We start from the raw sequence: 13,448 nt of genomic DNA, 5'->3' as shown, positions 1-13,448 counted from the left end.
AGTATATACTATGTGTTATGCAGTGTGCTAGCTATTGGAACTCCAAGGTGAAAAAAATTAGTCTTCATGTCTTCATGGTACTTAGTGTAGTATAATAAAGGACAGATGAGAATACATCTGAATATATCTGAGGATACCGGGAAATATTTAAATGGGTATTGAAGAACTATTCAGAGCAAAGATTAGATTGGTAGAAGGCTTGAGACACTGAGGTAATTTATGTCCATTCTCTTTTGGAAAAGAGTATATGTTATTTACTTTGTAAGGGTAAAGCCCTGTGTCCTTCTTTTCTCTCTTGGATGTCCCCAAGTAGAGAATATTGTGTGTGTGTATTTACTTTTATAACTTGTGTTTGAATTTCTACTATGATTTTTTTTTTGACTTCTGTTATAAAACCCCATTTAGCTAATTGAGCTCAATACTTTGTAGCTATATCCAACCTGAATTAGGCTGTCAGCCCAATACCTAATTCTTGAAATTGGGATGACTTGCACAATTTTAAGAATTGCCCTTCTGTTTATATTCCTAAAACAAAAGCTCATGGCTTGTAAGCAATCATAGTGCCACTTGGATTATAGTCTTTAAAGGGGATACAAAGTCTGTTTGAATGTAATGAATTTGGTGCTTCCTTTCTGGAAGCCAAGCTCAGTTCACATTTCAATAGGCCAATGTGGATACAAGGAATTTTTAAATCAGAGATGCAACACCATATGCAGTAGGAGAATCTTGGACCAGGAGAGGACATGGATATTTCACAAAAAAATGTGTCTTCAGTATATCTACTAGTTTTAGAAATCAAATAACAGAATGTAGAGCTCTATAATTAAATAATTAATAAAATAATTAATAAATGGTTTGGCTGGTGGTATGCAAAAATTAGAGAAAATCACCTAAAGCACATAGGATTTTACCCCCAAATCAAGGAACTTATTTTGTTTGTGTTTGATTTGAAGTAGGCTTTATTATTTGGCTCAAAGAATATGTTTCCAGCTTGGGAGAAACATATCTCCTAAAATCATTTTTGAATTGCTGCCTATGTTGCTTCAGTGGAGCTTTCCTTTTCTTTAGGATTCCATTCCATCCTTCATTTCTATGCAGTGTTATTATTAGCTGTGAAAGAAACTAAACTGGTCTGGGAGTCCAGGGATTTTACTTCTTTCAACTTCTTGCCTTCAACTTTAAAACAATGAGGGATCATTTGGAATTTCTTCCTGTTTTCACTAATATACTAATTACAAAGACAGAACTTAGCAGAAGGAAGCGTTTGTATTGGTCCTCTCACTTGATGCTTATTGGTTGGGCTTGAATCAGAATCCAGAGTTTAAGAGCACAGTTTATACTGGAGTTGATCTCATGAAAGTAACTTTCTTGTTTAAGATGAGAAGTCAGATCCAGAGAGTAGAAGAACCTGAACCTCCATCTCCTAGGTGGCCATTTCTAATTTATTCAAGTCTGTTTTTCTTTAGGAGGATTTCCCTAGGGATCACTGTGATCCTGCAGGATTTCCTTACTGCGCAACTCCAGGGGGCGCCGTTCATGTTTTGATATGATTTGAATAAATAGTGGCCCTTGGACTTGTGCAGCAACTTGAAGCAGTACATTATCTGTATCTCCCACCGTTGCTTTCTCATTGGTGGTAATGAATTGCTTTCTGTTCAAGTGAAAGGTACTTGAAAATGGTCTCCAAGACTCTTGTCAAAGAACACAGAGGCCCTACGCAGGGACCTGGAAACACAAGGATTGCAATAATTTCTTTAAAATCCTCAATTTTAATTGCAGCACGTGCAATTAAAATGCATAGCACCCAGGAGGGGATGACCTGAGCAGTATGCGTCGCAGCATGATTGGCTTTAGGATGTCACGTGGCTTTCTAATGCAGCGCGAGTGACGTGTTGGTTTATCTTACCATCTTGGCTGCAGCATTATCAGTACCTTGGACACTTACCACACATCTCAGAGATACACGGTGTGAATCGGAGGGTCCAATTTGGCCCTACGTATGTCCCCTCTGTGAAACTTTTCAGGGGCCTGGCCACCAATATCTGCAACTGAAGGGAATCAAGCAGCGCTAGGGTTCTGAAGCTATGACCAAGAAAGAAAAAGAGAGAATTGAAAGCGTTCCATCCATTTTATTGGCAACGAGTCAAGGAAAACAGTTTAGAAATATTTGTTAGAAGAGGGGCTCAGGAAGTCAGGGTTACTTGGAAGGTTTATGGCCAAACTGTGCTTGCCGTTATCCATAGGTAACCCAAACAATTTAAATTATATAAGCCACATACAAGTGATTCAGGGCAATGTTACAGACATTCCCTAAAACCTCCTGTTCTTTACTTGGTTGACTAAAACCAGAAAAAAAATGTCTGTGACTATTACTAGGCAAATGTCTTAAATCAGAGAATTCCATGTGATTTTACTCTTGGGCTGAATTTGCATTTATATGAATAGAAATAACAAGTGTGTATTTGAGGGATGGATCCTGTCTGTTGTTTTTCAATTACACATATTAAATCCCTTGGCTTTTTTTTTTTTTTTTTTTTTGCCCCCTCTCCTTAGCCCTGCAAGGTAGTTTATCACTTGAGATTGTTTTAAGGATGAATATTGAGGCAGAGAGAATCCAAAGTGGAAGTTAGAGCAAATCAGTGGCAGAGCCCAAGGGTAAAGACCTGGGAAGACCAGCTAGCTCTAAGTCATGCTATTTAACAATAGCAGTTTCGAATAGAGCATTACAGCTGAAGCCTTATTCAATTGTTCTAACTTTATCTTTCAATATTGCTAGAACACCTTATAAAGCTAAAGTGCTTTTTTTTTTTAAAGCTAAAGTGTTTATACACACACGCACATATGTATATAGACACACACATACATGTATGCATATATATGTATTTGTAATTACTGCTCAGAGCAATCCAATGAGGTAGATTCACATATTGCAATGTTTCTGGGCTACAAAAGAAACTGGAGCATGGTGAGGTTAAGAGGTTTGTTTGGTAATTGTGAGCCGAACTGTGAGTCAGATACAGTGATGTAGGCTGCATTTCCTCCTGCTCACTGAGAGAGGTTGTGGGTTTTCCTGATTTTCATTCTATAAAAGGAGACTTGACTTTGGAAGTTGGTGTATGTATCAGAAAGTGTTTGGGATGCCGGGAAGTGGGTCACAAAAGTGAATGCATTCTTAGCCTATCAGGGTGTCACCCCTCTAGCATGAGGTCACTGGGTCCAGCATCTGTATCCAGCTTCATGGGGCTAATGGGGTTGCTTCTGGCTCTTCCCACTCAGTCATAGCTGGCAAAGACTCCGGTGGGAGAAAGTTGAAAGTTTGTGCGTTTGTGCGTGATGCCTGAAATGAACTCTGCCCGTTGCGCTTCACTCCATCTCCTATTCCTGTTTAGTTGAAACTACCAAATAGGTCAAATTGCAATTGTCAGATTTTTATGTTCATAAATATTTGACTTAAAAACAAAGCACACAACAAACAAAAAATACGATTGTTTTGGAAAAGCCTGCAAAATTACCATGGAGCTAAAAATTAAGAGATGTTAGCTTTTCCCCCTTGTCTCCTAATTTTGGTACCAGAGGTGTGAAAATAGATTTAAAAGACATTTCAAGACAATCATAGAAATTAAACTGTGAAGGAGAAAGATGGGAAGCTGGTTGGTCATTCATGTCTGTGGAAGGGCTACTCAAGGAGAAATGTAGTATCTGTTTCTTGGTGTGGGTCCAGAGAAGTGAGTTATTAATTTTTTTCATAGAACATTTATCAAAGCACATTCTTACCTCAGTAATATCCATGTGAGCAAAGCAAGAAATCAGGTTTATTATCAGTTTTTACACTTAGAAGCTGAAATAATAATGGTAATGATACTCCTAATATTACTACTCTCACTGTGCCTTCTAGCTATTTATTGCTTCCCTACTATGTACCAGCGGCTATGTAGGCATTTCACTATGATCAGAAGTGGATTGTATTAAGTCCTAGAGCAGATTTTAGTCAGTCCCTAGTCTGTGTTTCTTATCTCCATGGCTACCTTTGCATTTTGTGATCGCAAGGTTTATAACCACGCTCTCTGAAAATTCCTAAAGAAGTAGATTTCTTTTTCATCCCCTTCATCTCTAATCTTACCCTGCAGAGAATTGCAAGTATTGTGGGATAGCTCCTTTTGGAGGAAAGTTGAAAGACTGTGGATTGCAGAAATATAAAATTAATGTGTGAGTGGAAAAACTATAACATTGCAATTGGATACGTTACTGTGGTTTTCATTTCCACTCATCCTTTAAAGCTGATAGTTAAGGTAACTCTGGGAACCTGAACCCCTGGCATTCAAACCTGTTCATTTCAGTAAAAAACAAGACATGGGTAGCTTCCAATTACAGTTATGTTTGGTGTGGACTCTCCCCTGGACAGTCAGTAACATCAGAAATTGCTTTGGTTGTGGGGTCCCATGGGGCACTCGTGGCTCTGAATCTGCCTTAATGTGAAACAAACCACTTCTGCAAAGAGCTCACTTAAGAAATAGCTTTGCTTGACATCTGTCTGCTGAAGAGTTCACCCTCCCTGAAAAATAGAACATTTTACTCACAGAAAAGTTGATTACCTGTGGAATAGACCTAATATTCCAATACAGAGAAAATGCAAAATTGCTTCTTTTATTTTCACATTTTCTCACCGTGCCAGAACAGATTACCCATTCCTCTATACTTTTGGAAGAAGGAATGGCATACTAAGGAAGAAATAACTTGATCTAAGAGGCATTTGTTACTTCCAAGTAATAATTATTTGGCAGTGTTTCTTCACATCCTCAGCAGAAAAAAAAAAAAATTGTCCTAACATAGTCCACACATAATCAGAATGTGTTTGCACATGGAAGTCCTACAGATATGTGCTGGTTAGGTAGGGCTGGCTAACAGCTCTCCTTCTGCACTGCTTGCATTTTTCATGTTTTCTGTGATCCCAACACAATTCAAGATTTGTAGAAGTGTTGGCTGGAAGGTCCATAGGGAATAACCACTTTCCTTTTCAATCTTCCTGAGTCTGAGAAAGTTGCATGATCAATGCCAAAATGCAGTTAAAGTTCACTTAAGAAGGAAAATGGAAATAGCCTGCATTTGGGAAACAGTGAAATTGCTGTGTGGGTGACAATATTAAACCACTCCAACAGCAGACATTATTATATTTTTCATTTCCTTTTATGCATCTCATCATGAATATCATGGCTATCATCATCATCATGGTTATCATGATTACCAGTGCTGCTAACTAACACACACAAAGTTAATATGGCTGTTTAAGCAGTGGTTTAGAAGCTGTGGGGTCTCCATTTTATATGGTTGCCATGTTCATGTTGTTTTAGCAACAAGCTTGCTCACGAGTATGTATAAATTTTATGTTTATGTACACTGTTAAGGAGCTATGGGATGGACATATGTACCAGATACATGTGACACCAATTTATTTTCATAACCTGCACAGGATAAGTATAATTTACTGAGATTACTTTCAGTCTTGAATCTTTCTCTTTAAATGCCCAGTACTGCAGTGCTCCATGTCTGATTCCCCAGGTGGTTCCTCTTCTAGAACTCCTGTCTTTATTTCCACAGGTAGAGGTGAGCCCACATGTCAGGAGTAGTTGGCCACCTCTGCTTATCTTTCTAGCTTAATCAGTGCTAAGAATGTATTTGTAATAAAGGATTAGCTGCTCCAACATTGAGGCAAAGATAAATGTTATCTCGTGTGTATTGTAAACAAATGACTAAATGGGGATCAGTAGTTAATGTTAGAAAATGAGGATTCTGCCATCACATCACTTACAGCTGAACTCAATAGCCATCTCAACAACCCCCCTCCCCACCCCCGCCATGCTTTTGGCATTAACCTGCCCTCCTCTCAAAATAATTCCTGGATGTCCTTGTTGCTTATATACCATAAGGCCATGGAAATGGTGGTGCTGTCACAACTTGCACATTTTAACTAAGAAAAGGTAAGCTGTGGGAGAGAGAAGTTTTGGCTTGAGCCCCTTGTGGCACAAATTCATTTTAGAAGTACTTTGCAAAGGAAATGGGGACCTAAGTACAGTGTAATTTAATTTCTTCCCTGCATGGTAAGTTATTCTCTGAACTGCTATAATTCTCATGATTCTGACATGGTTATTGCCATCTTGGCTGCTGCTGCTAACTGAAGAACCACCAGTTTTGGAGGATGCTTATGTATTTAAACTTCGGATGCTATTGAATTCACTGATTTGTGTGACTTCATGATGGAGCCTTCTGGAACTGCTAGTCCTTCACCTGATAGTAGGTGAGGGATGAAACTATCATGTATCTGAGCTTAAGCATGAATCACTTTAACAGGTGCGCATATATGATTTGATAATTCCATTGATCTGAGATATAAATTAAAGAAACCATAGCGACTGTTTGACTTCCTCAAACATTATGCTGATACCCCCTGGTAGAATCAATGCAATAATGGAAAGGACTCAGCAGTTTCCCTATGAACCCAATTTGTAGAAAAGCTTCATAATTTCAATATAAAACTGCAATGGAACAAAACCTGGACCTAGTAATGACTTTGGTACAAGTGCTTTTAGCCTCTCAAGCTTTTCCATATTGTCTCCATGGTTTCTGCTGCCTAAAGATGTAAAACAAATATGTATTCTTTGTGCGCTTGGAAGAAGAAATAGCTTATAAAAAATGCATTCAACAAGAAAACAGATTTTAGTTATTTAGTTTCTGTTGACTGTTTCAAGGTAAAATTCAGAGGCCCCCCAAAACCAGACACTATTAATAGTTAAGGCAAACAGTAACCATGAAACACTAAAATGGTTGCTCTGGCTAAGAGCGCCTTGCCCCGGACTCAGAGCACCTGTGCTCACATTTCCAGCTCTCGGGCCTCTAATTTTGGTTAAGTCAATAAGCTCTCTGAGATTTAGTTCCTGTTATTTTGTTTTGTTTTTAAAGACTTATTTACTAATTTTAGAGAGAGGACACATGAGCAGGGAGGGACGGCAGGGTGGGAGAAGCAGACTCTGCACTGAGTGCAGAGCCCATTTTGGGACTTGAGTCCACGACCCTGATATAAGGACCTGAGCTGAAACCAAGAGTCAGACGCCCAACTGACTGAGCCACCCAGGCACCCCCTGCCTTTCTATATTTTTAATATGAAGAAGATGGTAGAATTCATCTCACCATACAACACACTGGCCTTCTCTCTAGGAATCCAAAAGGCTGCCCTCAGCGAAAAGCCCTATGATATGGTGACAAGAGCCTTGGATCAGGAGTCTGGCTTTTGATCTTGGTTCTGTCATTATCTGCCTTGTGATCTTAGGCAAGCTACTTACTCTTTTTTAATGAATTTCTTCACCTGAACAATGTTAATAGTGTACTTTATATGTGTATACTTGATATGTTGGGTTAAGTCCTAAGAAATTGCTTTATTTCTAGATTTATTGAGATACACTTGACATATATAACATGTAAATTTAAGATATTCAACATGGTTTTTGGAAAATGTATATGTTGCAAAATGATTACCAATGTAGAGTTAGCTTATACCTCCAGCCCCTCACACAATTAACATTTGCTTTTTGTGCTGAGAGCATTTAAGAGTTACTATCTTAGCAGCTTTGAAGAATATAATACAAGTATTATTAACTACAATCACAAAACTGTACATTAGATCCCCAAAATCTTATAACTGAAAGTAGACACCCTTTCACCAACATCTCTCCACTTCTCCTACCCCTGGCCCCTGGTATACAGCATCTGAGTTTCTGAGTTTCATTTTTTAGACTCCACATATAAATTGTCACCACATATAAATAAATATCTGTCTTTCTCTGTAAGATTTATTTCAGTTAGCATAATGCCCTCGAGGTCCAGCTATATTGTCACAAAAGTCAGGATTTCCCTGACTTTTGTGACAATATATTCCATGTATATGTAGCACATTTTCTTTGTCCACTTATCTGTTGATGGACACTTAGATTGTTTCCATATCTTGGCTGTTATGAATAATAGTGCAATGAACATGTGAGTGCAGATATCTCGTCAAGATTCTGATTTCATTTCCTTTGGATAGATAACAGAAGTGAGATTGCTGGATGATATGGTAGTTCCATTTTTAATTTTTTGAAGAACCTTCATACTATGTTCCCTTGTGGCTATATACTTTACATTCCCACCGACAGTACACAAGCATTTCCTTTTTTTCACATCTTTGCCAACACTTGTCATCTTTTGTCTTTTTGGTGATAATTGCTCTAACAGGTATGAGGTGATAGCTCATTATGGTTTTGATTTAGAATTTATTATCTTTGTAAATTAAAATAACTATACTTTGGTAATTTCATATAGTTCGAGCTAAGTAGAATTGTTTATCTCTTTAAGCTTAGGGAGAGAGACACTATCATGGTGATCCATGCATCTTACTTTGGAAAAAAAAAAACAAAAACCAAACAGCCACTAAAATCAACAAGTCAGGAAATGACAGATGCTGGCGAGGATGCGGAGAAAGGGGAACCCTCCTACACTGTTGGTGGGAATGCAAGCTGGTGCAGCCACTCTGGAAAACAGCATGGAGGTTCCTCAAAATGTTGAAAATAGAACTGCCCTATGACCCAGCAATCGCACTACTGGGTATTTACCCTAAAGATAAAAAAGTAGTGATCCAGAGGGGCACGTGCACCCGAATGTTTATAGCAGCAATGTCCACAATAGCCAAACTATGGAAAGAACCTAGATGTCCATCAACAGATGAATGGATCAAGAAGATGTGGTATATCTACACAATGGAATACTATGCAGCCATCAAAAGAAATGAAATCTTGCCATTTGCGACAACATGGTTGGAACTAGAGCATATCATGCTTAGCGAAATAAGTCAAGCAGAGAAAGACAACTATCATATGATCTCCCTGATATGAGGAAGTGGTGATGCAACATGGGGGCTTAAGTGGGTAGAAGAAGAATCAATGAAACAAGATGGAATTGGGAGGGAGACAAACCATAAGTGACTCTTAATCTCACAAAACAAACGGAGGGTTGCTGGGGGGAGGGGGGTTGGGAGAAGGGGGTGGGATTATGGACATTGGGGAGGGTATGTGCTTTGGTGAGTGCTGTGAAGTGTGTAAACCTGGTGATTCACAGACCTGTAGCCCTGGGGATAAAAATATATGTTTATAAAAAATAAAAAATTAAAAAAAAAAAGTCATAGCTAAAAAAAAAAATAATTACAAAACACACACACACACACAAAAAAAACAAACACCCAAACGCCAAACTAGACAAGAAATGATTAGAGAATGGTGGGGATGGGAGTGAAAGAAAGCTCAGTTTTCTCAGGTTCTTTCCTTTCATTTTTTTCCCTCTCTCTCTGTATTAAATTCCTTAGATGGCTTTATATGCTTTGTTGTTGTTTTGACATCATGAACATAGGTTTTGACAAACTGCTTTATTCTGCTGTGATCTAGTTACTTGTGGCAAAGGGTTTATTTCTGGGCTTTACCTGCAAAGAAGGCTATAGAGAAAGTGGTGTAAATTAAGAAGATTGCTCCCTGGTGAGAATTTGAAATGATGGCGTGTTAAGAATAGTTGAAAGAACTGAAGATATTATCCCAGATAAAAGTTAAGGGGACATTACAACTGTCTTCAGAAACCTGAAAGGCTGTTGCATATAAAGAGATTAGGTTTATTCCATTGAGATTTAAGGTACTGAAATAGGACCAATGGATAGAAGTTACTGGAAGACCTGTCTTATCTTTTTAGATTTTCTAAAGAGTCAGAAATCTCTAAAGAAAGGGTTACCTCAAGAGGTTCCTTATTAATGGTGAATGTACACCTGGTAGGAACGTCATAGAAGGGATTCAAATATTATGATTGGCTGGTTCTAAAGCTTTTGTGTTCTCTTCCAATGCCGAAATTGTAGGACTTCATCAATTCTTGATCCTTCAGTGTTGTCACAAGATCAACCAACAGAATAAACTGGCCCATTCTTTGAAAACTATAAAATACTTGCAAAGTTTAATAGGTGAGCTTCAGTTTTCTGTATGTATTACTGTGACTCCTATACCCAAGGGATTGCTTCAAAATTAATGTTCAGAGTTGAGCGATTTTTTGTGAATGATAAAAAAATGAGTTAATGTTTATCATAGTGGGCTGAAACTTATAGGTCAATAATAATAAATAAGGATATCTCCCTAAAGTCAAACAGATATGGAAGACTTCATTTGTGTCATGTAGATGACTAGAATGATTTGAGTACAAATATTCATTAATAGTAATGTCAAATAAATATTGACACTTTAAGGAAATAAAACAGATAGTATGATAGACAACACACAGGGAGAAAGGTAGAAGGGCTGCCTTAAGTAGAGAAGTCAAGGAAAGGCTGTTGGGAGAGATGTTATTTATCATCTCTTGGCAGCTCAGAAGGTGGGATGGAGTCAAATCACATACAATCTGAGAGAGAAACGTCCCAGGCAGAGCCAGTGACAAGTGCAAAGGCTCTGAGGCAGGAGGAGCTTGGTTCAAAGAACAGAAAAAAGTCCACGGTGGGGAAGAGAGGTGTGAGATGAGGGGCTAGGGGCAGCAGAAGGCCACATCATGCGACATAGGGTGAGTTAAGGATTTCCTTTTGAGCCCAATGAGAAGCGACTGGAGAATTATAAGCAGGAAAGCAAGCAGGTTATTGTGTTTTAAGTAGGAAAGAGAGCAATGGGAAAGGGAGACCAGTAGGAGAAATCAGCAATTTTTTCCAGTCCCTCATACTTGGCTTTGTGATGTATCAAGTTAGAATGTAGTTAAGTTTGAGCTATCTGTCAGTCTTATGCTTTTTTAACCTTTAAATAAATAATGATGACTGTTTTCTTATAGTAGGCTGTGGTTTTGCCATTAAATGCCTCAGGCTGTAATTGTGTCATTTATTGTATTCATACACTGAAGAAACTAAATAATGCCAAAGCAGTACTGAATGAAGATGGGGAGATGTTGGCAGAGAGGATTGATCTATCTTCATTTCACTCTTTCTTAACTGAGTTTCTAAATGTTGAGTATATATATCTAAGTAAAACAAAATGAAAATGTTCTTTTTCCAACTCTTGGGATAAGAAATGACTGTTTTTCCCTAATATCTGACTTTTTTTTCCCAAAATGTTTCCATTTGCATTCAAATATTCCTAGACAAAGTAGTTACCACCTGCTTTTGACAATAATATTACTTATTACCTCTCTGTGGCTATATTAAATATTCAGAGCTAATCAAGTGATACTTAAGCAACAAAATATATTAATGTAATTACAGAAAATAAAAGTTATAACTAATATTGATTGGGCACTTCTATGCTGGATACTAGTCAAAGTGCTTTACATATATTAACACATTTAATTCTCATAGTAATGGCATGCAGTAGATACTATTTTTACCCATATTTAATACATGAGAAAATTGAAGCAGAGACAGGCTAAGAAGCTTGCTCTTAACCACACCCACCCTGCACTTAAGAGGCCAAAGGTTTAAATGAAAGGTGAAAAGTTCCATCAATACAAATGGAGGTTTGTTTGTTTGTTTTTTAATGCCTATGGCTCAACAATCATTGACTATTAATCTTAACATTATTGACTGACTTCTGTTGTAGCAGATGGTCTTCAGTCCGATTCAGTTGATGGGAGCATGGTAGGAACATTTGGAATGAACTATTTCTCAGAGTGTTTCTAGAACACAAGTTAGAAAAGGTGTTTCAAATGTTGATGTTGAAAGCAGAGGGTTCCATGCCCAGGGCACTTAGGAAATAGCTGCATCAACGCCATCTTTTTAGGGAGGTGTCTTGCACATGAAAAGACTCAAGGGTTTATAAAGATCATTGTGAAAAATCATTTTTTAAGCCCACCATTTCCCAGACTCATTCACTATGGAAAGAAACATTTTCCTCACCAAGTACCAGTTTTTGTAAAGCGCACTTTATGAAATACAATCTTTTGAATACTCTGATAAGAGTTGCTTAATTTGGGGTCCATAGATTTTCTAGGACTGTATGCAAAATTTTGTATCTATGTACTTATTACACATATATATTTCCCATCTGCTCCTTCCCATCTGATTCTCAGGGTCACTGCCTTTCTCTCATTCTCAAAGGGGTCTCTGATCCCAAGATGGTTATGAATCCCACGTAGACTGGATAGGATGAAATCCTTTTTTAGCTAGTGTAAAAAGAATTTTTGAGGAACTAATCAGCTCATTATTTAAAGTTAAAAAAAAAAAAAAAAGACAGGATGTCTCCCCTACCACCCTTGCCTCCAGGCTTTTCTAAACACAAACTTTCAGTAAGTGTGTGGACCTGTCTTGTACTTGGCACTTCTAAAATGCCATAATGTCATCTGAAGTGCCCTTGGCTCTGAAGCTGTCAGTGAAGAAATGAAAATGAAATCTTTCTGTGTTCATCTAACCTTTGTTTGAGCCAAGATGCTATGATAATTGTCTACAATATATTTAGTTTGATGGTCAAACGGTCTGGTCCTTTCAAATAAACTGTAAAAAGTGTCATCTCTCACTTGAGGAGACCAGGGCATGAGTGAGAAATGGCAATAACAAGGCACCCGTGTAAAACGAGAGTTCTCCCAAGGGTGAAGCAGGTGTGGCCAAGGGGACCCTGTACTGCTTGTTCACTTTTGTGTCCTTAGTACTTAGCACAGTACCTGGCACATAGCAGGTCTTACTAAGTATTTGGGGAATGAATGCAAAAGAGGTTAGAATCAAAATGGGTCAGGGACATCTGGGTGGCTCAGTTGGCTTAGCCTCTGACTCTTGATTTTGGCTCAGGTCATGATCTCTGGATCATGAGATGGATCCCTGCATCAGTTCCACACTGGGTGTGGAGCCTGCTTGAGATTCTCTCTCCCATTCCTTTTGCCCCTCCCCCTGCTTGTGCTTTCTCTCCCTCTCTATCAGAAAAAAAAAAAAAAAAAATTGGGTCAGCTTTCATTTTATGGCCAAGAAAATTTAGGGAGTCATTCTGGCTTTTTTTGTTTGTTTGTTTTGTTTTCATTTTTTTTAATGTGTGAGAAAATCTAGACTCCATGGGGAAAAAAAAATTCTAGGAACTTGATTGAGATCTAAGAATTTTATGGAGGGTAGAAACTTTTGGAAAAATAATTACCAGAACCAGCTTGGTCATCTTTAGAAACTAAGATATTGTTCTTTCTAAGATATTGTTCTAGTGTAAGGGCATTTTATGTGTTTGAACTTCAGTGCTTAACAACTGAGAATAACTTGGATGGATAAAACTGGATTAACTGAGAGATTAACGAGATACAGTCAGACAAAGGGGAAAAATATGAGTTTTATTGCTGTTAGGTGATAAAGTATTTATGATGACAATCTGCTTTTTAAAAACTGTTCAATATGACTGCATAGGGTAGGATTCAGTGTATTTGAAATTTCCTTTTTCTCTTTGCTCATC

The 13,448-nt window shown here is 38.0% G+C and overlaps 1 protein-coding gene across 3 annotated transcripts in view; it reads right to left on the bottom strand.

Moving 5' to 3' along the window:
• The window catches only part of VWC2L (von Willebrand factor C domain containing 2 like), a 167,298-nt gene that overhangs the window by 37,118 nt on the left and 116,732 nt on the right, over positions 1–13,448 (bottom strand). Inside the window, exon 4 of one of the 3 annotated variants that reach the window (XR_004288661.1) lies at positions 1,946–2,082. The exons of the other annotated variants lie outside the window; for them this stretch is intronic. The gene's annotated coding sequence lies outside the window, so the exon portion shown is untranslated. The remainder of the gene's footprint in view (positions 1–1,945; positions 2,083–13,448) is intronic. 3 annotated transcript variants of the gene reach the window in all.

Source organism: Mustela erminea, chromosome 8, assembly GCF_009829155.1.
Source record: "Mustela erminea isolate mMusErm1 chromosome 8, mMusErm1.Pri, whole genome shotgun sequence".
NCBI lineage: Eukaryota > Metazoa > Chordata > Mammalia > Carnivora > Mustelidae > Mustela > Mustela erminea.
The sequence above is the reverse complement of the archived record's forward strand: the minus strand, read 5'-3'. Positions and strand labels throughout refer to the sequence as shown.